Source organism: Lepidochelys kempii, chromosome 1 (assembly GCF_965140265.1).
Source record: "Lepidochelys kempii isolate rLepKem1 chromosome 1, rLepKem1.hap2, whole genome shotgun sequence".
Taxonomy (NCBI): domain Eukaryota; kingdom Metazoa; phylum Chordata; order Testudines; family Cheloniidae; genus Lepidochelys; species Lepidochelys kempii.
The window spans coordinates 293661034-293687054 of NC_133256.1; positions in this window are offsets into that span (position 1 = coordinate 293661034).

The window sequence follows — 26021 nt, forward strand, 5'->3', positions numbered from 1 at the left end:
CCAGCCTAACAGTTCACTCATGTCTTAGCCACTCATGTCTTACTGTTTTCTGTTCACTGAACAATTGCTATTATTCCGGTCCTGATAATTGCTGGGAGCATTTTGCTTACAGACACGCTTATTGCATGTATTTAATATACTATAGTAAATATAACCCTTTGTGCTACCCTTCAGATTGTCACATGCCTCTTTGCCCTTAGGACACGTGGCTGTTAATAAGTGACCCATTGTAGTCTCCCCTTTAACCAGTTCCTTATCCACCTTTCAATTTTTATATTGATCCCCATCTTTTCCAATTTAGCTAATAATTCCCCATGTGGAACCGTAACAAATGCCTTACAGAAATTGAGGTAAATTAGTAAAGCAGTGGTGCACACAAAGCGGTGTGGAACAGGAAAAGATGACATTAAAAAGCATTATGGCCCTGACTCAGGAAAGTGCTTGTCCCATTCATTTAGTTCCAAATGCAAAAAGTTCCAGCAAATCAAAAATATCTATATCAGGTCAAATAAAACATGTTTGATCAAAAACATGTTTTTGGGCATTTGGAATGGGCTACATTCACAAAACAAGAGCAGCAAGTGATGGCAGCCTCCTTGTAACTTTTAACCTAGTGGCTAGGGGTACTCAACTAGAATGTGGAAAACCAAGATTCACTCCCCACCCCTAGGATGTGGAAAAGGGATTTGAACTTGGGTCACTCACATTGCAGGAGAATGCTCTAACCACAGAGATTTGGGATATTCTGATGCAAGTCACTCTCAGTCTCTCCTGCTGAAGCTGTTCTTCTTTGTATAATTAAATAACCTTTGGACAAGGATTTGACTTGGGTCTCATATTCTAGGTGAGCCCTAACCACCAAATTATAGAGACATTTTTATTCTTTCCATTGACCAATTCATGATCACTCACAGGGGCAGTTCATAGCTCTATCACTGAATATAGATTAGTAATACACATTGAAACCAGCCTTGTTATTCTTGGAAACAAAATAGGGTTAAGCTTTGTTAATTCATTTGCATATTTCTACTTTCCAGTATCAGTCATCTGTAGTGAGTTTTATATTCTTCATATAATGCACTATTAATAATTGAACAACATGAGAAGAGAAAAAAATTTTTGGGGGGTGGATATTGACTTCATTTGTGAAAGTAATTAAAATGGTAAAGAGTTAATATATTAAGCATCTGACATATTATTGGCTTTGTATCATATTATCATTAACGTTCACACTATATTTGTTATTGCAATGCAAATACCACTATTGTCATGCAAAGTATTTAAAAAATCAACAGCTTTTTCCAAAGATTAGTAAATTTTTACCCTGCATCAGTGATTTAAACCTTGCTATAATGATATGCCCTGCTCCTGCAGTAAAATCTGCCAGTACAGATCCCCGTGCTGAAATTTTCTCATTGACTTCCATGGGAACAGGAGACACTGTTGCCAACTTTCAAGATTTATTTGAGTCTCATGGTATTTGGTGCTTTTCTTAAAGCCTCGGCTCCTGAAGACATGTGGTTAGGTGTGAATATCAGCTTTCATTTAAATAAAAGTAAATTTTTAGCCCTCATGGCTGTGGAGATAAGCTTGAAAATGGGACCTCAGGGCTACAACACCAGAAGGAATCCAAAATTTATTTAAAAAAAAAAACCACCACAAAATTTTAAAGACATGATTTTTTCGTAGCCTGATTCATGAAGTGTTGTGTTCACAAAAGCAATTTTGAATACTTGCATTTGGTAATACTGGCAGCAGGTCCCAGCAGAATGCAAAAATGAGAGGCTCTATCTGATTAATGCTCAGGCCCTGGTACGTCACAATGTCACCAATATACCTAGCCATGAAGTTGATGTGAAGAATTTTCATTTAGCTTTGGGACTGGAAACCTAAAGTTTCCATCCCAACAGAAAAATGCTGGGAATTCTTCTACACCTCTCCTGCGCCCCAGTTTAATGACTCCTCTAATTACAGCTAAATTCTTTCAAGAAAAATTCTTGCATATCTAGACCAAAATATTTTTCTAAACAAATGTTGGGGGTGAGGTTAGCATGGAGGCAGGCAAGAACTGGAAGATTCAATGCACTGCCAAAGTGACAAAGAGCCTTTCATCTCTTGGTTGCTAGTATGAGTCCAGGCCACATGACCAGGCATTACCACATGACAGTTGAGTAACCTATGTGAAATAAGGTAATGGTCTCAGTCCATACCTAGTCTACGCCAAAAAGACCCACCGCCAGCACCGCATTTGATACTGACTTACACTCTTGCTTGTAATCTTAGCAGAGGCCAAGATCTGAATGGCCCTGAAGACTGAATTATCCCCTCAACTCTAGGTGGTGCCTCCTAGGCCAGAGTTGAGGCACACTAGAGCTAGCATGCAGAGACCACTGCCTATCATGCTGGCTAACATTGTCTCACTGTTCCCTTGTACTCCCTTGCCTGTCTATATCTGTTGTCTCTTGTCTTATACTTAATTTGTAAGTGCCTTGGGGCCAGGGCTGTCTTTGTTGCATGTATACACAGATTCTAGTATAATGAGGTCCTTGTCCCTGACTGGGGTTCCTTGGTACCATTCATATAAATGTGTGTAAGGAAACTTGGGCATCTGCTGCTCATAAGATATTATTATTATCGCAATAGCACCTAGGAGCCCTCAGTCCTCATGGACCAGGACTCTATTGTGCTAGGTGCTGTACAAACACAGAACAAAACAATGGTCTGTGCCCTGAAAAGATGTGCTCTGTACACAGATACCTCCATTTTCTAGGCCTGTCATTGTTGCATGTAAGGTGGTCGCAGCTTTCTCCCTGTCTGTGAGGGCGGGAGCCCACACCCCCCTCAGTACAACACTGCCATAGTGCTTCAGTTCAGGGGCAATCAGGAAGGGTCAGTAATCCAGTAGAGGCTCTGATCTACTGTCAGTTAGGTAGAGCAGTAGAGAGTCTATTCGCCTGGGCCCTCAAACAGGGTAGGGCAGCAATCAGTTCAGGTAAGTGGTCTGGCCTGCAGCCAGGCTGAGCAACAGTGAAGTCTAGGGGAAATTCGTTCTCTGGTGGGAGAGTCAGCAAACCAGCCAGTGTCCTAGTTCAGGTGGGGGCCAGACCAAAGCAAGCCTCCTGACCACAAAGTTGGGAGGCTGCCACCCCTGACCAGGGGGTGGCAGGGTGACTCAGGCCTTCCCGCTCCACTGCATCCCAGCCCAGGGCCCTAACAGTGGCAGAGTGGTCCACCACTGGGTCAGCAGGGAAATCCAATCGCAACACACTGGCCGGCTTGCAATCAGTCACACAGCTGAGCCCTATTCAGCTTCCCTGGGCTCCTTCCTACACTCCCAGACTGGGGGTACCTGGGCTTGGGGTTGTCATCGGTCTTGCTCAGGTAAATGGCAAGCAGCAGCCCCAGCAGCTCCACAGTGTCCCTGGTGTCTGGCAGCTCCAGCAGTCCTTCCAGGTCTCTGGCACAGGAGCAGTCTCCATCAAGTCCAGGCTCCAGCAGCAGGGGAGAGACACCCTGCTCCTCTGGCAGCTCTGCCCCAACTGAGCTAGAGGGCCGGCCTTTTATAGTTCCTGTTCCTGCCCCACCCCTCTGCTTCCGGCAGGGTGTCCACGGGTATTCTGGTTCTGCCCACCAGGGGGCAGTCACAGCCCTCTCCCCATCCATCAGGGCGGGAGACCATGCCACCTTGCTATAGCCCCCCCCTCAAATCCAGCCCCAACTCTCCAGAGCTGGTATGGTCTCCCTCCCCCAACCGTGAGAGCCATCTGCATTCGCATTCTCCCTACCTGCCCTATGTTGCATGGTAAGTGCAAACAGTTGAAGGGCAAGGTACCACCTCACTAGCCTCGCGTTCGTGTCTTTCATGGTCTGGAGCCACTTGAGGGGGGCATGATCCATGACCACAATGAAGGAGTCCCCCAGGAGGTAATATCGAAGGGCCTCCACAGCCCATTTAAGTGCGAGGGCTTCCTTCTTGATGGCTGAATAGTTGTGTTCCCGGGGGAATAGCTTCTGACTAATGTAAAGGACAGGATGTTCCTCTCCATTGAGGGTCTGAGAGAGGATGGCCCCAAGTCCTACTGCAGAGGCATCAGTCCAGATCACAAATGTACGAGAGAAATCAGGGCTATAAAGCACTGGTTCGTGGCAGAGATGATCCTTTAGCATTTGGAACACTTTGGCACACTCAGGAGACCAGTTGACACATTGTGGCTGGTTCTTTGTTAGGAGCTGCATCATGGGGGCGGCAGTCGAGGCAAAGTTGGGGATGAAGCAGCAGTAATAGCCTACCAGGCCCAGGAATTGTCTCACTTGTTTTTTTGTGGTTGGGGTGGGATGCTCTTGAATGGCCTGGACCTTCCCGACAAGAGGATGCACCTTTCTCCACCCCAGGATATACCCCAAGTAGGTAGTCTCCTGGTAACCGATTCAGCACTTCTTGCACTTGGCCATCAGGCATGTGGCCTGGAGGGTCATAGGACTGCCACCACCTGATTCAGATGCTTCTCCCAGTGACAGCTGTAGATCATGATGTCATCCAAGTAGGTAGCGGCATACTCCAGTGGGATCCAGTGGGGCTACAGTAGGTGATCCATCAGCCACTGAAAAGCTGTGGGGGCCCCCATGGAGTCCAAAAGGCATGTGGGTAAACTGGTAGAGCCCACTGCGGGTAGCGAAGGCTGTCTTATCCTTCAAGCTCGGGTCCAGCAAGGTCTGCCAGTACCCTTTCGTTAGGTCCAGGATGGCGATGTAACATGCTTCGCACAAACGGTTGAGGAGTTCATCTACCCGGGGCATTGGGTAGGCGTCAAATTTAGAAATGGTATTAATTCTCTGGAAATCAATATGGAATCATCGGGTCCTGTCTGGCTTAGGGACAATGGGCTGCACCACTCACTTTGCGACTGTTCTGTGACCCCTAACTCCAGCATCTCCTGCACCTCTTGTTCCACCGCATCCCACAGGCGATGTGGGAAGGGTCGTTTGGTTTCACAGACTACCTCTCCCGGGGTGGGGGGGTCCTGATGATGTGCTGGGCCAGGCGGATCTATCCCAGTGTTGCTGCGAAAGTCCAGAGGAAGGCCTCCAACAGGCAACTGGCTTGCTTTTGCTGCTCAGGGGCGAGGGCTTCTCCAAGGAGGAGCTCCTCTTGTTCAGTTAGAGTGGAGACCTGGGACCTAACTCCGGGTCAGGAGGATACGGGGTTATTAGCAGACCCTTCTGCTCACGCCAGGCCTTCAAGAGGTTTACATGATAGACCTGGAGTTTCTTCCATTGCTCAGGTTGGCAGACCTCATAATTAACGGGGCCCACTTGGCAGATGACTTCATAGGGACCTTGCCACTGGGCTAACAATTTGGACTCCTCAGAGGGGAGCAACACAAGGACTCGGTCCCCGGGTTTAAAGGTCCATGTTTGAGCCCCGTATTGTAGGTTCAGGCTTGGGCTCCCTGGGCCGCCTGCACGTTTTCCTTTGCTAGGTTACTGGCTCATGTCAGGTTCTCATGCAGTCACAGGACATATTGAAGGAGTCCCTGGGTCAGGGATGGGGTCTGCTCCCAGGTCTTCCACATCAGGTCTAACAATCCCCGTGGCTGGCACCCATAGAGCAGTTCAAGGGGGGAGAACTTAGGGTAGGCTTGTGGTACCTCCCAAATGGCAAGTAGCAAAGGTGAGAGTAGCTTGTCCCAATGGCACAACTCCTATAGCGGAAACTTGCGGAGCATCCCCTTGAGAGTCCGATTGAACCGCTCGATGAGGCCATCGGTCTGAGGGTGGTAAATCGAGGTTTGCAGATTCCAGATCCCCAGAAAGCTACAAACTTCATGGAGCAGCCGGGAGGTGAAACTGGTTCCCTGGTTGGTTAGGAACTCACTAGGCAGGTCTACCCAAGCAAATATTTTTAGAAGTTCAGCTGCGATACTCCGCGCTGTGGCGGACTGCAAGACGACGGCCTCGGGGAAGTGGGTAACGTAGTCCATGACTACCAGGATATAGCAATAGCCCACCGCACTCTTTGCAAGGGGTCCTGAAAAGTCCATGGTGACCCTTTTGAAGGGGGTCTCCATCACCGGCAAGGGCACCAGGGGGGTTTTTGGGGTTCCCGCGGGCACCACCACTGGCAATCAGGGCAGTATGCGCAAAAGTTCTTAACGTTCTGATGCACCCCCCTCCAGAAGAACCAGGTCAGTATTTGGGCTAGGGTCTTCTTTTGGCCCAAATGGCCAGTGGCATGGATGTTGTGGGCCATCCTCAACACTGCCCGCTGGTGGCAATGGGGTACAACCAGCTGGAATCAGGTCTCATGGGTGCCAGGGTCCTGGGAAATCCAGTAGAGACATTCCCCTTTGTGTTCAAAGTGCAGCCACTGAGCTGTGCACCGTGGATCCGTAGTGATCCTGTTGACAGAGGTCAATTGCTCACAGGCCCTACTCAAAGTGGGGTCCCCTCTCTGGTCTCAGCTGAAGTCCCCCTTCACCCATATGGGGGTTTCTTGGTCTTTGGGCCCAGTTAGGGTATCATCTGGAGGGTTGATAAGCCCTTCTTCTGGTGGAACTGGAGGGTCCCCAGTGAGGTTTTGTATCCTCAAGGGGGTCCCCCTCAAAGGCCAGCTTCTCTGGAGAAGTCCGAAGAGTCGCAGTATGTAGGACCTGGCTGAATTCCGGCCACTCCCGCCCAAGGACAATGGGGTATGGGAGGTTCGGGGCGACCCCCACAGTGATCAGCTGGGTTATCCCATCAATAGCGAGGGATAGTGGAGTACTTGGATACGACTTCACATCCCCATGTATGCAGCGAAGTCATATTGGGCCATGGCTCAGGTCATTGTCTGGGATGAGGCACCTCCGCACCATAGTCTGGCCACAGCCAGAGTCCACTAAGGCACTATCTGTCTCCCCTCCAGGCCAGCAGGGACAGTCACCTTGGGATTCAGGTGCTGGCAGGCGTGAGTATCCCCAGGAAAGACTTTGCCAAAGGACCAATCCATGGTGGGGCACTGCCACCGGAGGTGCCCAAAGCAGCCACAATTAAAACAGGGTCTGATTTTGGTGGGGTCTCTTCGGACCTCAGGGTTCCGAGGGTGCTCCAGAGATTCTCTAGATGGGGTCCTTCGTTCCTGGTTGCGGCTGGCCAGTGCACCATGGGGCTTCGGGGTAGAACAAGGTGGGCCCCATCTCGTTGGATGTCTTTGAGGCCTGGGGCCTGCCGGGAGGCAGTTGGAGGCCTGGGAGGCTTCTCCACGGTCGGGAGGGGAGTCCACATGGGGACCACTAGCCCTGGCACTGCCGGGGTCTCTGCAGCTAAAAAGTCTTCTATGAGGCCAACGGCTACCTTCAGGGTGGTTGGCCGGTGCTGCAGGACCCACTCCCTCCCTTGGGAAGGGAGGTGTGTACAAACTGTTCAACTACACCTGCTCAGCAAGTTCAGTGGCTGTGTGCCGTTCTGGTTGGAGCCATCGCCAGCAGGTGTCCTTAAGCTACTGGTACATGATGCAAGGTCGTGCCCCCGGCGGATAGGCCTTTCCCCGAAACCTATGTCGAAAGGTTTAGGGGGTAATGTCCAGAGTGTCCAAGATGGTGGTCTTGACTGCTTTATAGTTGCGGGCCTCCTCGTTAGGAAGGCCCTGATAGGTGGCCTGGGCGAACCCCATCAAATACAGGGCCAAGAGCGTGGCCCATTGTTCCGGGGCCCACCCAGCTGCTGAGGCAACTCCTTCAAAGGTAATCAAAAACACCACAAGGTCATCTTCTGGACCCATTTTTGTGAGCCATAATGGCAGCATAGGGGTCACCAGCACTTCTCCCGGGCCGGGAGAGTGGGATAGCAGGGCAGTCAGTTGCTAAAAACATTGCCTCTGCTGGTCCTGTTGCTGGGCCCCCAACACCCTGAGCTGCTGCTGTGGGACCCCCAGCTGTTGAAGTAGCTGCTGATTTTGCTGATGATGTAGCAGGGTGGCCTGCTTCTGCTGTTGGGTTTAGGCCCACCACTTCCTCAGTTGCTCAAGTTCCATAGCAGTGTTAGGGCAGATTGATGTCTAAGCACCAACGCAGTCCTCTCTCTGTCTCTGGGGCGATCGTGCCCGCATTCTCCACATGTGTAAGGCGGTCACAGCTCTCTCACCATCCGTCAGGGCAGGAGGCAATGCCCCCTCGCTGTGACACTTCCGAAGTGCTTTGGTTCAGGGGAAAATCAACTCACAGTTAATGTCCCAGGCCTGCAGTCAGGCCAAGGAGTGATAAGTCTATAGGCCCGGAGTCCTCAATCAGGGCAGGGTGACACAGTTAATGGCTCTGGCCAGTGGTCTGGGAGAGCTGCAACGAGTCTATCAGCCCAGGCCCTCAATCAGGGCAGTGCAGCAATCAGTTCAGGTAAGGGGCTCAGGCCTGCAGCCAGTTAGAGCAACAGTGTAGTCTAGGGGAGATTAGCTCTCTGGTGGGAGAGTCAGCAAACCAGCCAGTGTCCTAGTTCAGGTGGGGGCCAAACCAAAGCAGGCCTCCTGACCACAAAGTGGGGAGGCTTCCACCCCTGACCATGGGGTGGCAGGGGGTAGGGAGATGCAGCCCCTCCTGCTCCACTGCATCCCAGCCTAGGGCCCTAGCCGTGGTGGAGTGGTCCACCAGTGAGGAAATCCAACCACAACAGACTGGCTGTTTTGCAATCAGTCACACAGTCGAACCCTGTTTGGCTTCCCTGAGCTCCTTTCTACACTCCCAGGCCGGGGGTACTGGGTTCTGGGGTTGTTGTCGGTCTCGCTTGGGTAAATGGCAAGCGGCAGCCCCAACAGCTCCTTGGTGTCCCCCTGTCTGGCAGCTGCAGCAGTTCTTCTGGGTCTGTGGCACAGGACCAGCCTTCATCAAGTCCAGGCTCCAGCAGCAGGTGACAGACGTACTGCTCCTCTGGCAGCTCTGCCCCAACTGAGCTAGAGGGCCGGCCTTTTATAGTTTCAGTTCCTGTCCCGCCCCTCCGCTTCTGGTGGGGTGGCCGTGGATATCCTAGATCTGCCCACCAAGGGGTGGTTGTGGGTTTCTCCCTGTCTGTCAGGGCAGGAGACCACACCCTCTCGCTACATTGCCCCTTTCACAAGCACTAGATTCATTTTAAAACATTAAAACAAACTACTTTTTAAAATGTAAGTAACTGGTTTTGCTGCATTTCCTCAGAGATGCTTTCTTCTTTTCATTTAGTGTCTTAATGTTTGATGGGCAAAGGAGCAGTGCTTCTTGGACATCTTTATTGACCATCTTAAGACCTACTCTATCTAGCAAAAGATATTTCTCAACTAATTTTGCCTTGTAGGACACTAAAGTATGCTATTTTCATAGGCAGGAACCACTGAGTGAAAGAAAAGCAAGTAGCAGCTATTCCCTGCATTGTCTGATGTATGTAGCAATAGTAAACAGCAGATGTCAGCACTAACCCAGAACTTGAAAGGTTCACAAGAAGTTTAATGACATTTCAATATTTCCAAACCATCTACATTTAAATTATGATGAAGTGTTCACTCAAAACGGATACTCTTACAGACAGAATTAAAAACACTATGCAGCACAGCTTTTAAATGCTACTCCCATTCTAGTGGTCTTACCATTCTAGAAAAGGAGTACTTGTGACACCTTAGAGACTAACAAATTTATTTGAGCATAAGCTTTTGTGAGCTATAGCTCACTTCATCGGATGCATGCAGTGGAAAATACAGTAGGGGGATTTTATATACACAGAGAACATGAAACAATGGGTATTACCATAATGATAATGATAATGAAGGTGATTATCATTATGGTAACTATGGTATCATTATTATCATGATAACTGATAATGAAGGTGGGCCATTTCCAGCAGTTGACAAGAATGTGTGAGGAACAGTAGGGGGGGAAAATAAGCATGGGGAAATAGTTTTACTTTGTGTAATGACCCATCCACTCCCAGTCTTTATTCAAGCCTAATTTAATGGTGTCCAGTTTGCAAATTAATTTCAATTCAGCAGTCTCTCATTGGAGTCTGTTTTTGAGTTTTTTTGTTGTAATATTGCAACTTTTAGGTCTGTAATCAAGTGACCAGAGAGATTGAAGTGTTCTCCGGCTGGTTTTTGAATGTTATAATTCTTGACGTCTGATTTGTGTCCATTTATTCTTTTACGTAGAGACTGTTCGGTTTGGCCAATGTGCATGGCAGTCTCTATGTAAAAGAATAAATGGACACCTATCTGATGAGCTGAGAGGGGACCTGGAGATGGCAACACTCTCAGTCCCAGTCAGGGTCATCACTGGTCTAAGCAAAGGGTCTTCTCAGGGAACTATATCTGCCATAAGCCAACCTACTGCCTCCCAAGCCAGGAGGACTTCATCAGTATCATGAGGAGGTGGTCAGAAACAAGCAACTAATAAATTATCCACCAGTTATATGGGAAAGCATATTATCCATCAGTGCTGTGCATACTGAATGGGACTGGTATATCCCTCAGGACTTCCAGCATAGTTAATGCTACTTACAGAAACAGGAAACACACATACTCCATGGACATGATACACATGTGCACCCAATGTTGCTCTCTGTGGTGACTGGCAAAATCCTTTGAATCATGCCACAGCTCATGTCTTTAGCAAATTATCCCTGCCAGGACTGTTCCAGAGTAGAGCAACTGAGAGGAGATTCTTTTTTGATAACACTATTTGTCATATTAAACAGCTAAGTGGTATTGAGGCACCATGCCTAAAGGACAGCTGCTCTACCTTTCCTCGTTTATTTGTTTTTCGGTTTATTAAAGCACCCACCAAAGTCTGAGAGCTGCACAAAATGTAAAAACAACAACCTGTTGAATGGCATTGTCTTACTACAGCTGCTACTTGGGAATTATGAGTCACCATACACTCTAATAACCGGTGAAGGGAGGAAGGACAGAAATATAGCCGTGGTCTATTATGTACCAAAAGTATCTGGTTGGCTGTTTTTTAAACCTTGTAAAGTGTTGACTAGTTCTGATTACAAAAGTCAGTGTAACATCCATTCAGACAGTTGTTTATTACTTCTTCCACAGACAAAGCAGAGTTAGACAGCTCCATCCTGAACTGAGAACTATGCCCTAGCCTGAAGGAATTTGCTTAGCCCTGTGAGCAGCTGTATAGGCCTTTGTCTCAGACTCCTTTTGGTTCCAGCCAATCAACCCCACTCCACCTCCACAAGCTATTTCCCTCCATTACTTCACTGTCCCTGCTACCCAAACCACACTCCTTTCTGTATGTGCCTTTTTGGGGAGAGGGGACAGGATTTGGGTTGTTTTATTTTTTAAGTAGGAAAAAAAAGTCACCACCTTAAGTTTCTCTAGCCAGGAGAATGGAACAGCCTACCTATGCCAGCCACCTGTGACAAAACAAAGACGTCAAACAAGATTTAGAACAAACCAACCACAAAAATTGGAAGTGTCAGTCTTGCTACCAGGTGATGCTGTGTGAGCTACAGAGCAGCAGCACTCCACAGTCCACTCATTGGACTGAAGATGGTGTTCCCCATCCAGTATTGCTAGCTTCTCCTAGATCCAGAGGTAACTCAGAACAGTTTTAAAAAACACTGCTCTGAATTAAGAATGCCTGGATCTTTACTTCTTGTAATATAAAGGGAAGGAGGAAAACAGCTCCACAGGCTGTGCCCCTGTGGTTAACTTCTCCCTCTTTATTTCATATAATATTCCAGGGAATTATTTTTAAATTAGGACACCCTTCTGTGTTAACATATGACTAGCTCTCCACTTGGGTTCTCTCTCATCCTAAGTGGTGGCTTGCTTTCTTTCAAGTATAAACACCAAAAACTTATTTCTCCACCCATTGCAACACATACTTTCCAAAACTCAACCACTCTCAGACCAAAGCCTGAGAAATGCAATGGGCCTTAACACTATGTTCTGAAGATCAGCAAGCTCTGGTAGATCAGAGGGGAAATCAGATTTTATAGTCAAGAGCCCTCCATTACAAATATCCTGCCTCCAGACTTCAGATCTAGAAACTGATAGCAAAAGCACTTCAGCTGTCCTCTACTGCCATGTTGGCAATTACATGTAGGATGAGAGCAGGACTGAAGCAATTTAGACTCTACAATCAGCGTCAACACATTGCATTGCCCTCAGAAATCCAGAGTGAGCTAATGTAGTCTTTGAACAGTTGGTATATTATGCTCTGTTTGGCTAATACCAATTAAGAGGGAAGCCATATTCTCCAGCAACGTTCTTTTCAAAGTGATTTCAGGGGTAGCAACACATAGAACACAGAACAGTTGTCCAGAGTTTACAAAGGTATGCAGAACCACGGTGAGGTCTGCACCAGAGAGAAACTGCTGCAAACCATTAACAATGAAAAAATAAGTTGGAGACACTAATGATATCCAGGAATCTAGAAGCAATTGAGGATGACAAAGCAAATGGAAACCACTTAGAAGATACCATCCTTACCATATCTTCTATCAAGTATCCTCTATATGCTTCCTCTCTCTCTTGTGTGGACTGGACTTCTGCCCACTCATTCTCAGTCAAGATCTTGCCTCAACCAGACACTGGAAAGCAAAAGAACCATCTCGGTTTAACAGAAAAGGAGACAGAGCTTTGCTGTTTGTCATTTGCATGCTGATATCATTGCATGCCGATATCATTGCAGCCTAAATCATTTAATCTCCTCCAGTGGTCTCACATTCTTTTTGAATGGAAGACAAAGACTAGAATCCTGTGGAACTCCACAAAAGAGATTTGTCCACTCAGACCTTCTCTCAGAAGAAAGAGCAGAGCCTCTTATGCAATGCCGCCTACCCCCTCCAGGGTCCACAGGAGAGTTAACAAAAACCTGATAATCAAAGGTTATCAAACATTGCCCAATAGATCTAAGAGAATCAACATGAACACTTGACTTCTGTCTATTCCTGTAGGGACATCATCATCAAGACTAGCTCAAGCCCCATGCCATACTGAGGCTCAAAGCCAGGTTGATAAAGAACAGAAAAATCTTAGGGTTTGACATAGGGCAAAGCTAATGTTGTGTCAGCACAACCCTGTCAATACCCCTACTTAAAAAGTGAACATTCAAGATTTGGAAATAACCAGCCAGTTTGTCAAAATCAAGGGACATTAAACTTGCAGTCACAAAGGAACTATTTCCTTGAAATGTATCTGTCACATTCTAATAAAAATTCTCTATTTAAAAAGGTGTTTCTGTCTAACTAAGGGTTAGTAACTTCACAAAAGTAATTCACCATTTGCAAACATCATTAGTTGCAGGGTTTGAGATTCTGGATGAACAGAACAAAAGAAACCCATTTATTTCCTAAATGCAATCTTTCTTTAGATTACAGTTTATTATTTTATTAGAACTACCAAAAATCTATGTCCCTGTATAACATCTATATAAGGAGATATGCTATATAAGACTAACTAAAGGGAACCTTCAAAAAACGTGTTGTTTGTGAATGCATGGCTTGCCATTTGTGTGCAAATGAGTGGTCCTGGTTGAAATTTTTCAACCAGCTCTACAAACAAGACCCAAAAATTAATGAAGTGCTGTTTAAACTAGAAGTGGGATGGTTCTCTCAGCTCTGCTACTGACACTTTATTAAATGTGTATCAAATGAGATGTTGGAAAATTCATTAAATCCTTTGTACTTCATATTTTTATGATTGATACCAGGAGTCACAGGATACCCTCTGCATCCTTGGCTAATACATACCTAACTCTCAATAGGCATCCTCATCTTAAAGCAGATAAAATATCCATGAGTCCAGTATATACATAACACTACATCACTGAGCACACTTTAGGACAATAACATCGCCTTTTCACTCTCACTCTACAAAGACATGACATAGTGAAATTATGAAATGGGTGTGACATCCACTTTGCATCATATACTATAGTTCTTGACTGTCACTTTACGTAAGTGGTTTAGCAGAAGAGTATCTGACATGATTATTACAGCTTAGATCCTCCAGGAATGGACAAGGAAGACTTTGGGTAAGTTTATTGGTTCTACTAACATTTTTCTGTCTTGAAATACCATACAAGGGACAAGTTCTGCTGTGTTACACCTACACATCCCTATTCAGGGAACAGAATTTGGTCAGTCATGTCCTATCAGAGATGGGTGTCTTATATGGCAGCTAGAACATTGTTTCCAATCCAGTGAAGAAGACCTTTGACAAATTACTGTCCACTGGGCCTGCACAACTCTGGATTCTATTTTTTTTCCTATAAATCACAACACATTGCCATCCAGCAATGAGTCCCTATTCAACATTTTATTTTGTTCCCATTGTTCAATGTGTGGTCCCAGTCCTTATTTACTGAACACTATTCAAACCCTACTCTGAAGACCAAATTATTTCCTCCTGGACTTTCCTATAGCACCCACCACTATAGTATCTGAGCTGTTCACAAACATTAATGAACTTCTTTTCATAACACCCCTGTGAGGTCAGGGGTCTATTATCTCCATTTTACAGATGGGGAATGGAGGCCTAGAGAGAGTAAGATCAAAAGAATCAACTAATTTGGGGTGTCCAACCTGAGATGTATAAGGCCTGATTTTTCAGAGTTCTTAGCATTATACAGCATGTTATATGTTCAAAGCACAGCTCCCATTGACTTCAGTTGCAACTGAGAGTGCTCAGCACTTCTGCAAATCAGACTCCAGGGTCTCAAGTCAAGCACCCAGAAAAATGAGGCACACACAATTAGTGACCACCTGTGAAATGTCTGGTTTAAGTGATTGGTCCAGCATCAAACAGGAACTCTGTGGGCAGAGGCAGGGGTAGAATCCAATTCTCAAAGACAGCATTCAACTGCCTTAACCATGAGACCATCCTGCCTCTTCCTGCAATCTCCTGCCTCATTCCCAACTTCTGCAACAAATGAGGCAGGGGTCCTACAGACCAACAACAGCCTCTTCAACTGCAGCTGATTCATCCACACTGAATGAGGCAGGGGGCCTCTGGAAAAGTAGTATGTGATCATGCAAAGACTATCATAATGCATATGCACAAGGGAGATGAATGAAGGATGCATAGGATGCAACTTTATACATATTTCTTGCTCTGATCCTTCTGGTTATATCCTCTATCCCACTTCTGCAGTTTCAATTATTTGCTCTTTTCTTTGACCAGATCTAATCCTCACCTCAAGATCTCTCACCTTCTTCCCTGCCCAGAATCCCTGCAGGAACCCTCTTCCTCTCAATCTCCCCACCTCCATATTTTCTGTTTCCTCTTAGCCCACTCCATGGCTACTGGGCACACTCTCCAGGTCTCCTCCCTCCCTGCCAGTGGGTCAGGAGCTGCCCTCTGCTGTTGCATCGCATTCCTTCAGCAGATGCTGTCTTTGTACCTCTCTGCTGTCACTAGAATCATAGAATTATAGAATATCAGGGTTGGAAGGGACCTCAGGAGGTCATCTAGTCCAACCCCCTGCTCAAAGCAGGACCAATCCCCAATTAAATCATCCCAGCCAGGGCTTTGTCAAGCCTGACCTTAAAAACTTCTAAGGAAGGAGATTCTACCACCTCCCTAGGTAACGCATTCCAGTGTTTCACCACCCTCCTAGTGAAAAAGTTTTTCCTAATATCCAACCTAAACCTCCCCCACTGCAACTTGAGACCATTACTCCTTGTCCTGTCCTCTTCTACCACTGAGAATAGTCTAGAACCATCCTCTCTGGAACCACCTCTCAGGTAGTTGAAAGCAGCTATCAAATCCCCCCTCATTCTTCTCTTCTGCAGACTAAACAATCCCAGTTCTCTCAGCCTCTCCTCATAAGTCATGTGTTCCAGATCCCTAATCATTTTTGTTGCCCTTCGCTGGACTCTCTCCAATTTATCCACATCCTTCTTGTAGTGTGGGGCCCAAAACTGGACACAGTACTCCAGATGAGGCCTCACCAATGTCCAATAGAGGGGGACAATCACGTCCCTCGATCTGCTGGCAATGCCCCTACTTATACATCCCAAAATGCCACTGGCCTTCTTGGCAACAAGGGCGCACTGCTGACTCATATCCAGCTTCTCGTCCACTGTCACCCCTAGGTCCTTTTCCGCAGAACTGCTGCCTAGCCATTTGGTCCCTAGTCTGTAGCGGTGCATTGGGTTCTTCTGTCCTAAGTGCAGGACCCTGCACTTATCCTTATTGAACCTCATCAGATTTCTTTTGGCCCAATCCTCCAATTTGTCTAGGTCCCTCTGTATCCTATCCCTGCCCTCCAGCGTATCTACCACTCCTCCTAGTTTAGTATCATCCGCAAATTTGCTGAGAGTACAATCCACACCATCCTCCAGATCATTTATGAAGATATTGAACAAAACCAGCCCCAGGACCGACCCCTGGGGCACTCCACTTGACACCGGCTGCCAACTAGACATGGAGCCATTGATCACTAACCGTTGAGCCCAACAATCTAGCCAACTTTCTACCCACCTTATAGTGCATTCATCCAGCCCATACTTCTTTAACTTGCTGACAAGAATACTGTGGGAGACCGTGTCAAAAGCTTTGCTAAAGTCAAGAAACAATACATCCACTGCTTTCCCTTCATCCACAGAACCAGTAATCTCATCATAGAAGGCGATTAGATTAGTCAGGCATGACCTTCCCTTGGTGAATCCATGCTGACTGTTCCTGATCACTTTCCTCTCATGTAAGTGCTTCAGGATTGATTCTTTGAGGACCTGCTCCATGATTTTTCCAGGGACTGAGGTGAGGCTGACTGGCCTGTAGTTCCCAGGATCCTCGTTCTTCCCTTTTTTAAAGATTGGCACTACATTAGCCTTTTTCCAGTCATCTGGGACTTCCCCCGTTCACCACGAGTTTTCAAAGATAATGGCCAATGGCTCTGCAATCACAGCCGCCAATTCCTTCAGCACTCTCGGATGCAACTCGTCCGGCCCCATGGACTTGTGCACGTCCAGCTTTTCTAAATAGTCCCTAACCACCTCTTTCTCCACAGAGGGCTGGCCTTCTACTCCCCATGCTGTGACGCCCAGCGCAGCAGTCTGGGAGCTGACCTTGTTAGTGAAGACAGAGGCAAAAAAAGCATTGAGTACATTAGCTTTTTCCACATCCTCTGTCACTAGGTTGCCTCCCTCATTCAGTAAAGGGCCCACACTTTCCTTGGCTTTCTTCTTGTTGCCAACATACCTGAAGAAACCCTTCTTGTTACTCTTGACATCTCTTGCTAGCTGCAACTCCAGGTGTGATTTGGCCTTCCTGATTTCATTCCTACATGTCCGAGCAATATTTTTATACTCTTCCCTGGTCATATGTCCAACCTTCCACTTCTTGTAAGCTTCTTTTTTATGTTTAAGATCTGCTAGGATTTCACCGTTAAGCCAAGCTGGTCGCCTGCCATATTTACTATTCTTTCGACACATCGGGATGGTTTGTCCCTGTAACCTCAACAGGGATTCCTTGAAATACAGCCAGTTTTCCTGGAGTCCTTTCCCCTTCATGTTAGTCCCCCAGGGGATCCTACCCATCCGTTCCCTGAGGGAGTTGAAGTCTGCTTCGAAGAAGCAGAAGTGGCTTCTGCTCACCAGCTGATTAGTCAGCAAAGGAATGGGGAGAAACTGAGGAGGCAGCTTCAGGAGGCACCCACAGCAAAGCTAATGGAGAAAACAGGAGGGAAGTCCTCAGATTTACTGAGGCTGATTTAAGTAAAACCAGTTGGAGTACCAGGACTATTCCTCCAGACCAGAACAAACCTTGCAAACCAGGATTCTGACCAACCTACTCTTTGCCCAGGAAAAAACGTGGCTGCTTTAATGCTAGGAAACATACTCAATACCATATCCTCCAAGTGCAATTTCAAGCCACTGATGGTACTTGGACAACTGATCTCAGAAGCCATTAAAAATACATCAGAATCTCACTGATTCCTAAGACATGGCATTAATCAGTGGTTGTAATAGAGGGGGAAAGGGATGGTTCCTCCCCGGCTCACCACTTTTTTACCCACTTATAACGCCCAGCTGCAGCACTGTCATACACCTCGCATTTTAACAATAAAAAACTGAAATGCATTGGACTTGAGATATTAAAATGAAGCCTCTTTTCTAATATTTTCAGTTTGCCAGCTCTATGTCTTTAGTTATATATTGGAAAAGGTATCTAGGCACCTAGAAAGGCAGATAATCACTTAGTGGAATTTTCAAAAGTGCTTAGAAGCCTAACTTCCATTGATGTCAGGCCTAAACGCCTTTAAGAATCTGGCTCAACATCAGAGTATCTGGGCTCTCCTTCTGCCATCCACCACTTGGGAACTTCAGCTTTGAATATATAATTACACCCAATTATTACACTTTCAACAAATGATTATCAAAGCTGTTTTTAAATGCACTAAACTAGTCCATGATGTGTGCACTGTTTAACTATCTCCATTTTTTGTTTGCTGTTCCTTTCCTCAATATTGAACAAAATACCTGATGTATGACATTCTATCAACAAATACACCATATTGGGTCTTGATAGTTACGTGCATTGTAACTGACTGTCTTACCTTGATCTGGGCTCTCAATTTTAAACATTGGGAAACATGATTTTGATTGGAGTGACATTAAACGTGAGAGACAAAAACAGGTAGGAGAGTATTTTACCATATTTGTAAAAGAGAATTGATTTTTGAGAGACTAACAGCTGTATTAATCCACTGAATAAGACAGGTTGACAGTGGTTATTCATTTATTCACATGGGCAGAATGTGGCTCAACCTATAACTGTCACATCCTGTTGCTGAATTGTGCAATGTGTGATCATGTGGAGCATGCCCTCCTCCCCCTCACTTTAGTTATGAATAAGTTGTTGCTTGCACCTTTGCAACAAATCTCTCTCCTCCCCTCCCCACCTATGTAATTCTGTCACATCCTTGGCAGAGTTGTAAGTCCCTCTGATTCCATTGGCATATAGATACTTCAGATTAGCCACACTGAGCCTTATTCTCCAATAATTTACTATGGCCTACAATCTATAAATTGCTCTAGCGATTTTTGGAGGAAAGTCTGCATAAAAAGAAATGAGATTCATGTAAATGCTACCACAGACAGATAAAGACAGGATACTTGGCACATCTGGTGTCCCAGAAATAATGGTAAAAGACATGTGGCTAGGGTCTAAGCAAATGCTAAAGAGGACCTTGAGTCCTGCTCTGTGGATGCTTTGCATGGCTAATGAGTTTAACTTACTGACACTTCTAATACTATATAATTTTTGTTTGTATACATTTAAAAAAAGTGAAAAGTGAGAAAATTGGCCCACCAATACTTAGAAAGAACCAAGTCATGCCATGTAATAGGAACAGCTTTGTATTCTTGGGAGTGCTCCTGCTGCTTGGCAGTTTCCAGTTTGTTCCTATCCATACTGAATTGCTCACATTCATTCATTAGTGAAGAACATCTGTCTTCTTTGCCAAATCACACTTGTCTATGCCAACTTAGCTTCGTCAGGCAGCATTGGTTTCTCTGCATGGCATGTGCATAACTTTTTCACAAAGGCCACATATTAATCCGGATAACATTTGAATGTCAGGAATGTTTGTGCCATAAAGGAAATATTTGTTTGTTTGTTTTGAAACTTAGTGAACAGGTAGCAGCTAACAGCAGAGTTTCAGTGGGAGTTTGGTGGGAGAAGGTGGTCAGATGCAGAAGGTGCAGAATGTACATCATCCTTGAATGGGAATAAAATTTCACCTGAGAGAGCTCATGGCAGAGAACATCCAAGAATTAGACATGCAGTTATAGGAATTGAGATGGATATATGAAGGTAATGCAGGTGAGGAGAGAAGAGGTGGTACAAACAACTCAATATTTGCAGACAGACACCTGCTGAACAAAAGGAACTGCAGGGTGGACAGCCAGAAGAGGAGAGTGATCCATGGAAGAACATGACCATGAGGACAAAGCCCAGGAAGAGACGAGCTAGTGGCGGTGAAGATGAGTTGACTAACAGTTTGCTACACTGGGGCACGAGGAAGAGAAACAGGCAGAAGATGGGATCGCAGCAAATAAAAGAAGGGATGCAGTCCTGGCAGAAGAGAGGAAGAGATGATGGAGGTAATCAGACCAGATTGACCAGAGCCCAAAGAAAAATGAGGATGGTGTACAGAGGCTGTGAGAGAGACCACCAGGAAGAGACAGGTCTGTGTGATTGGGAATTCCATACTCAAAAATCAACAGGCCTGTCACCAGACCAGATCCAGAGAACAGAATGTGCTCTCTGCCAGGAGCAAGGATATGAGATGTGGACAAGAGGCTGAAAAGGACCCTGATGGGAGCAGGGAAAAATTTACTGATTGTGCTGCATGTTGGGACAAATAACACTGCTAAATTCCCACTGGAATGGATCAAGAATGACTGTACTGATGACGCTTGTTAAAAAAATAATGCATTAATTAAATTTGAGAGTGAACTTCTTGGGAGATAATTGTATGTCCCCTGTTCTATTTTACCCGCATTCTTCCATATATTTCATGTTATAGCAGTCTCAGATGATGACCCAGCACATGCTGTTTGTTTTAAGAACACTTTCACTGCAGATTTGACAAAATGCAAAGAAGGTACCAATGTGAGATTTCTAAAGATAGCTACAGCACTCGACACAAAGTTTCAGAATCGGAAGTGCCTTCCAAAATCTGATAGGGACAAGGTGTGGAACATGCTTTCAGAAGTCTTAAAAGAGCAACACTCCGATGCAGAAACTACAGAACCCAAACCACCAAAAAAGAAAATCAAACGTTCTGCTGGTGGCATCTGACTCAGATAATGAAAATGAACTTGCGTCAGTCCGCACTGCTTTGGATTGTTATCAAGCGGAATTTGTCATCAGCATGGACGCATGTCCTCTGGAATGGTGGTTGAAGCATAAAGGGACATACGAATCTTTAGCGCATCTGGCACGTAAATATCTTGCGATGCCGGCTACAACAGTGCCAGGCGAATGCCTGTTCTCACTTTCAGGTGACATCGTAAACAAGAAGCGGGCAGCATAATCTCTTGCAAATGTAAACAAACTTGTTTGAGTGATTGGCTGAACAAGAAATAAGAGTGAGTGGACTCACAGGCTCTAAATTTTACATTGTTATATTTTTGAATGCAGGTTTGTTTGTTTTTTTACATAATTGTACATTTGTAAGTTCATTGTTGATGATAAAGAGATTGCACGACAGTACTTGTATTAGGTGAATGGGAAAATACTATTTTTTTTGTTTTTTTACAGTGCAAATATTTGTAATCAAAAATAAATATAAATTGAGCACTGTACATTTTGTACTCTGTGTTGTAATTGAAATAAATATATTTTAAAAAGTAGAAAACATCCAAAAATATTTAAATAAATGGTATTCTATTATTAACAGAGTGATCAATCACATGATTAATCTTTTTAATCACTTGAAAGTCCTTATATATACATAAATATTTGCAAGAATTACCTATAATTATTAAGAGGCTACGTTTTCTTCTGAATTTTCTGCTCAGTTGAGTTGAACCTTATGAACTGAGATTGTCTTGTAAGATATTAATCTGCCTTGGAAAAGCATACAACATGTATTTGTATTGACACCTACCAATATATTAAGTTTATTATTGGGAGTTGTATCTAAAGGAGTTAGGTGCAAATCTCACTGGGAATTGGGTGCTTTGAAAATCTCATTCAAAGTCCCTGCCCAACGGACTTTACATTCTGATAAAAATTGATCCTGTATTTTCTGTGTACCCAAAGATTGCACTTGCTTGTCAGGAAAAATGTAAGATTGGGACCTAAATGAGACAGAAAACAAGAGAAGTGTCAGAGCATGATTGGGGTTACTGAGGCAAAGTAGGGAAGCGAGAAGAGAGACTCAATGAAAAAGGACAATTTTTATTTACAAAACAAGTCAGTCCTGTAAATTTAATTATCTTTCTTCCCAGTTTAACTTTTACTATTGTCAATCAACTGATGTACATTGTTTTATTTTACATCTTAATTATAAGCTTCTGTTTGATTTGCTCTTTTACAGTGTTCAATCAAAGAGCAGAAGACTGTGCTGAAACAGATTCTGTGCTGAAAAGCGAGTCAGAAGGTATTACAGTGTGTGTACGATGATTTGTTGCATAACTAGATAGGTATATCTAGCTATTGATTAAAGCAATATTGTTCTTAGTCATGGATTTTACATGCCTTCTCCCTTTGTCTTGCAAGAGGAGAACCAAGTTACTGGCATCTCAGACCTTCCAAAAATAACAGCCACTATTCTCACAATTTCTGAGAAAGCTTCAAGGTGGTAGAATCCTTTTATATATATTTTAAAATAATCCATTTTAGGAGAATTGGATTTGTTACCACACCAGTTTGTCAACCACAATAATTTGAGACTGACTGTATGTGGAAATGCTCTACTGTACCTGTGCTCACTTTAAATTACAAACACAAAAGAGTAGACTGATATTAACTTTTACAGTTACACTGTGTGAGAGGCAGTCATTCTCTACATGACTTATGGTGCACAAAATCTGAAAAAAATTATCCTTGAAATGAACAAAGAAAGCTCTGTAAATGCCCCAAGAAAAAGGGCTGCATACGCTCAGTGAATAGCTGGCTTCTCTGTCAAACATATATAGATGTTCTAAAAATAGATCCAATAAATGTTATGAAAGTTTACATTTATTCAGGCTGCAAAAGGTACTGTTGTATTTGTATTGTATTGTAAGGCATTACTAGCTAAAGAAATGAGGCACTCATAAAGCATAGTCAAAGATAGCTTCACCTAGAGAGCAAGTCTCTTTCAGAAAAATATATTTAAAAAAAGAGTCTTTAAGAGAGCAAAAGTAATTTTAAGACAGAAAAAGAATGTTTTAAATGTTTTTCTGTTTAGATTATGACTAAGTGCTGTTAGAAATTAGGAATGAGTAGATGCTACCTGAAGGAGACAGATGAGTAACTATGAACATCTATATGTCATTTGGACAGAGCTGGCCAGAAAATTTTGACGAAAGTGAAGTTCAAACAAACACAAAAATGTTTGCATTTTCTTTCCTAATTTACCAACCAGCTGTACTCTTGAAGACTATTAGCTTCAGAGGTTGGACTTAACCCTATTTTGTTTCTTGATACATTTAAGAAAATTCCTGATTAACATTTAGTTAAATAGATCTAGAGACTGCAAATTGAACACCATTTGATTACTAAGATTATATTTAGCATTTAACAGCTCACTTGGTTACATATCATGATCCAAGTAAGATTTAAATGGCTCTAAGTGTCTAAAATCTGACTAAATGCCACAACCCTTTGTGTAGCCAAGGGCACTGACATTTACTACTCCCCGTTTGTGTCCTGCACCCCCAATCCTGTATCTCTAGCACCTAGGGATACGATTTTAAGAAACAGGAATCTAAAACTAGACTCTCAAATCCATGTTTAGGTAACTAAATAGGTGGCCTGATTTTCAAAAGTCCTAAGCACCTACTGACATGAATAGGAACTGTTCGGTATCCTGCATTTCTGAAGTTAAAGCTACTCATTTGATACTTAAATATGACTTAGTTAGACTCCTATTTTAGAACATTTTGGCATAGTTGCCACCACTTTGAATTTTTACAGCATTTACATTTTGCTAGCCTCATTTACACACCTCCCCCTAACAGACTAACTTACATGCATGTAATTGTTTATAACATCTTTTAAACGACTCATAAATTGGGCTCACAATGTTTGGGGAGAGCTAGCAGATCTTTAATAGATACATATGTTTAAGGGCATTTTTAAACCTCAACAAAATACACATTTAATAATTTAAATTTCTCTTGGTTCAAAATGTAATCACAGCTAATCTACTGGACTAAGATATTAGATACTTCAAACAATTACTTACTGCTTGTGTGTTCTTTTTATTGTTAGAGCCCTTTCTTGCAAACATTTAATACCAGGTTTTGTGCTTGTTATAAAGAATAGGTCATAAGATTTGGGCCCAGACTCTCAGTATTGTAAAGTATGTTCTGAATTGTCACTTGCATATAAATTAGTCACTTGTGGGAAAGTGCAACTTTGATGTTGTAGACATATAAAACATGTACCACTGCTGCATGTTTTATATGACTTCTGTGGGATTATACCCAGTAGTCTGCGCTTGCAAAGGCAGGCCCTTTGGGTCAGATCCCCACTGGGGCAGGTAATGGCCTCGCTGATTGCACCATTCCTGAGGGGCCGGAGCGAATCCCGGCCCTGAGACCAGCCCTGACTGCACTGCTGGATCAGCCTGACAGACACAGTCACCTCCCAGCAAGGCCAGTGAGTTTGGCCAGGAGGCAGGGCTTGGTGGAGTGGGTCTGTGGGGAGTCTGGGGGGGGTGCTGGGCTGTGAAGGGGAGGGGAAGATCTATGTGTGTTGGGACACTAGGGAGTGGGGGTTCTGTGAGGGGGTGCTGGGTAGTTGTGGTGGGGCTGTGGGCAGGGCAGTGTTGTGGTGGTGGTGGTGAGGTAGTTGTGGGTGGGTCGGGGGGCGCTGGGAATAGTCGGTCTGGGGGGCCTCTGGCCATAGGGAGTGGGGGGGTGTTGACCAGGGGGGCTGTGTGGCGCAGCGTAGGCCCACCCCCAAGGGGAAGGGGCATGCTGGCAGCACAGGGCCGGGCAGGCCAGGCCACTGTGCATCTGGCAACTGCTGGTTTGTAAATAGTGCCTTTATACTGAGCAGAGCAGGGCCGCCCCTGCCATGCCATGCCCCATTGCCTCTGGCTGGCCCCTCGCTCCGGGGACTGACTTCGCCGCACCATGCTCCATTGCCTCCATGGGGGCCCACAAAAGGTTAATCCGGCCCTGGCATCAGCACATGCTTAAAGCAAAGTATGTGAGTAAATAATTCAATAATCCTACTGACGTTAAGCACATGATTAAATAGTTTGCTGAACTGGGCTAGAGTGCTCAGCACTTGCAGGCGTAAGGCCTAATTTATGCAGGTTGATCAGGTTCATCCTTTGCACTGTGGACCCCTTGGTAGTGTAAATGCTACTACTACCTCTAGTAGATCCTCTGGGAGTAGGGTGACCAGATAGCAAGTGTGAAAAATCGGGACAGGGGGTGGGGGGTAATAGGTGCCTATATAAGAAAAAGCCTCAAAAATCAGGACTGTCCCTATAAAATCGGGACATCTGGTCATCCTACCTGGGAGACATACCTTTATGGATCTGCTCTGTAGAACTTATCAGTTTCTCTTACCACCAAAGTGCCCCCTTACATCAAGTCACAGCATTACAGGCAATTTTTTCCTTGCACTATCTTTTGACCACTGCCTTAGCCCTGCATTTTGGCCTGTCTGCCTCTGGGTCTCCTATGGCCTGGCCTTCTGGCCAGCTCACCTCTTAATTACAGCTCCTTTCCAGAGTAACTAAAAGTCCCACTATAAACCCAAATAAATACCCAAACTAATAAGTCTTCTGCCCCCTCAGGCTCCTGAAGTTCACTACTTCCTGCCCCCGTAGAGCTTCTCTCATGTGGCTTCCTCCCAGCAGGCTTCCCCCCACTGGCTCCCCTCCCCTTCCCTCCCATCCTCCCAGGATTCTGACAGCTTCCCTACAGGATTTCGTTGCTCTTTGCAGAGACGATCTCTACACCTACCCTGCTCCCTGTGGGCCTTCAAGCCTGACTTCCCCAGGCCCTTCCTAGAGAGGAAGCTCCCCTTATTCTTCTTTCCAGGGTCTCCTCCCTAATATGAGTAAATAGTCATCTCTCAGTTTCCCAGCAGCTGGGTCAGTCATTATAAGTAAGTCTCCATCTTAGTCAGCTGGGAGATAGCTGTTAGGTCACAGTTAAGTGCCACCATTGCTAAATAACAAAGTAAAAGAAGCAGTGAAAGGCAAAAAGGCATCCTTTAAAAAGTGGAAGTTAAATCCTAGTGAGGAAAATGAGTCACAGGGAATGGATCACTTGATCATTACTTGTTCTGTTCATTCCCTCTGAGGCACCTGGCATTGGCCACTCTTGGAAGACAGGATACTGGGCTAGATGGACCTTTGATCTGACACAGTATGGCCATTCTTATG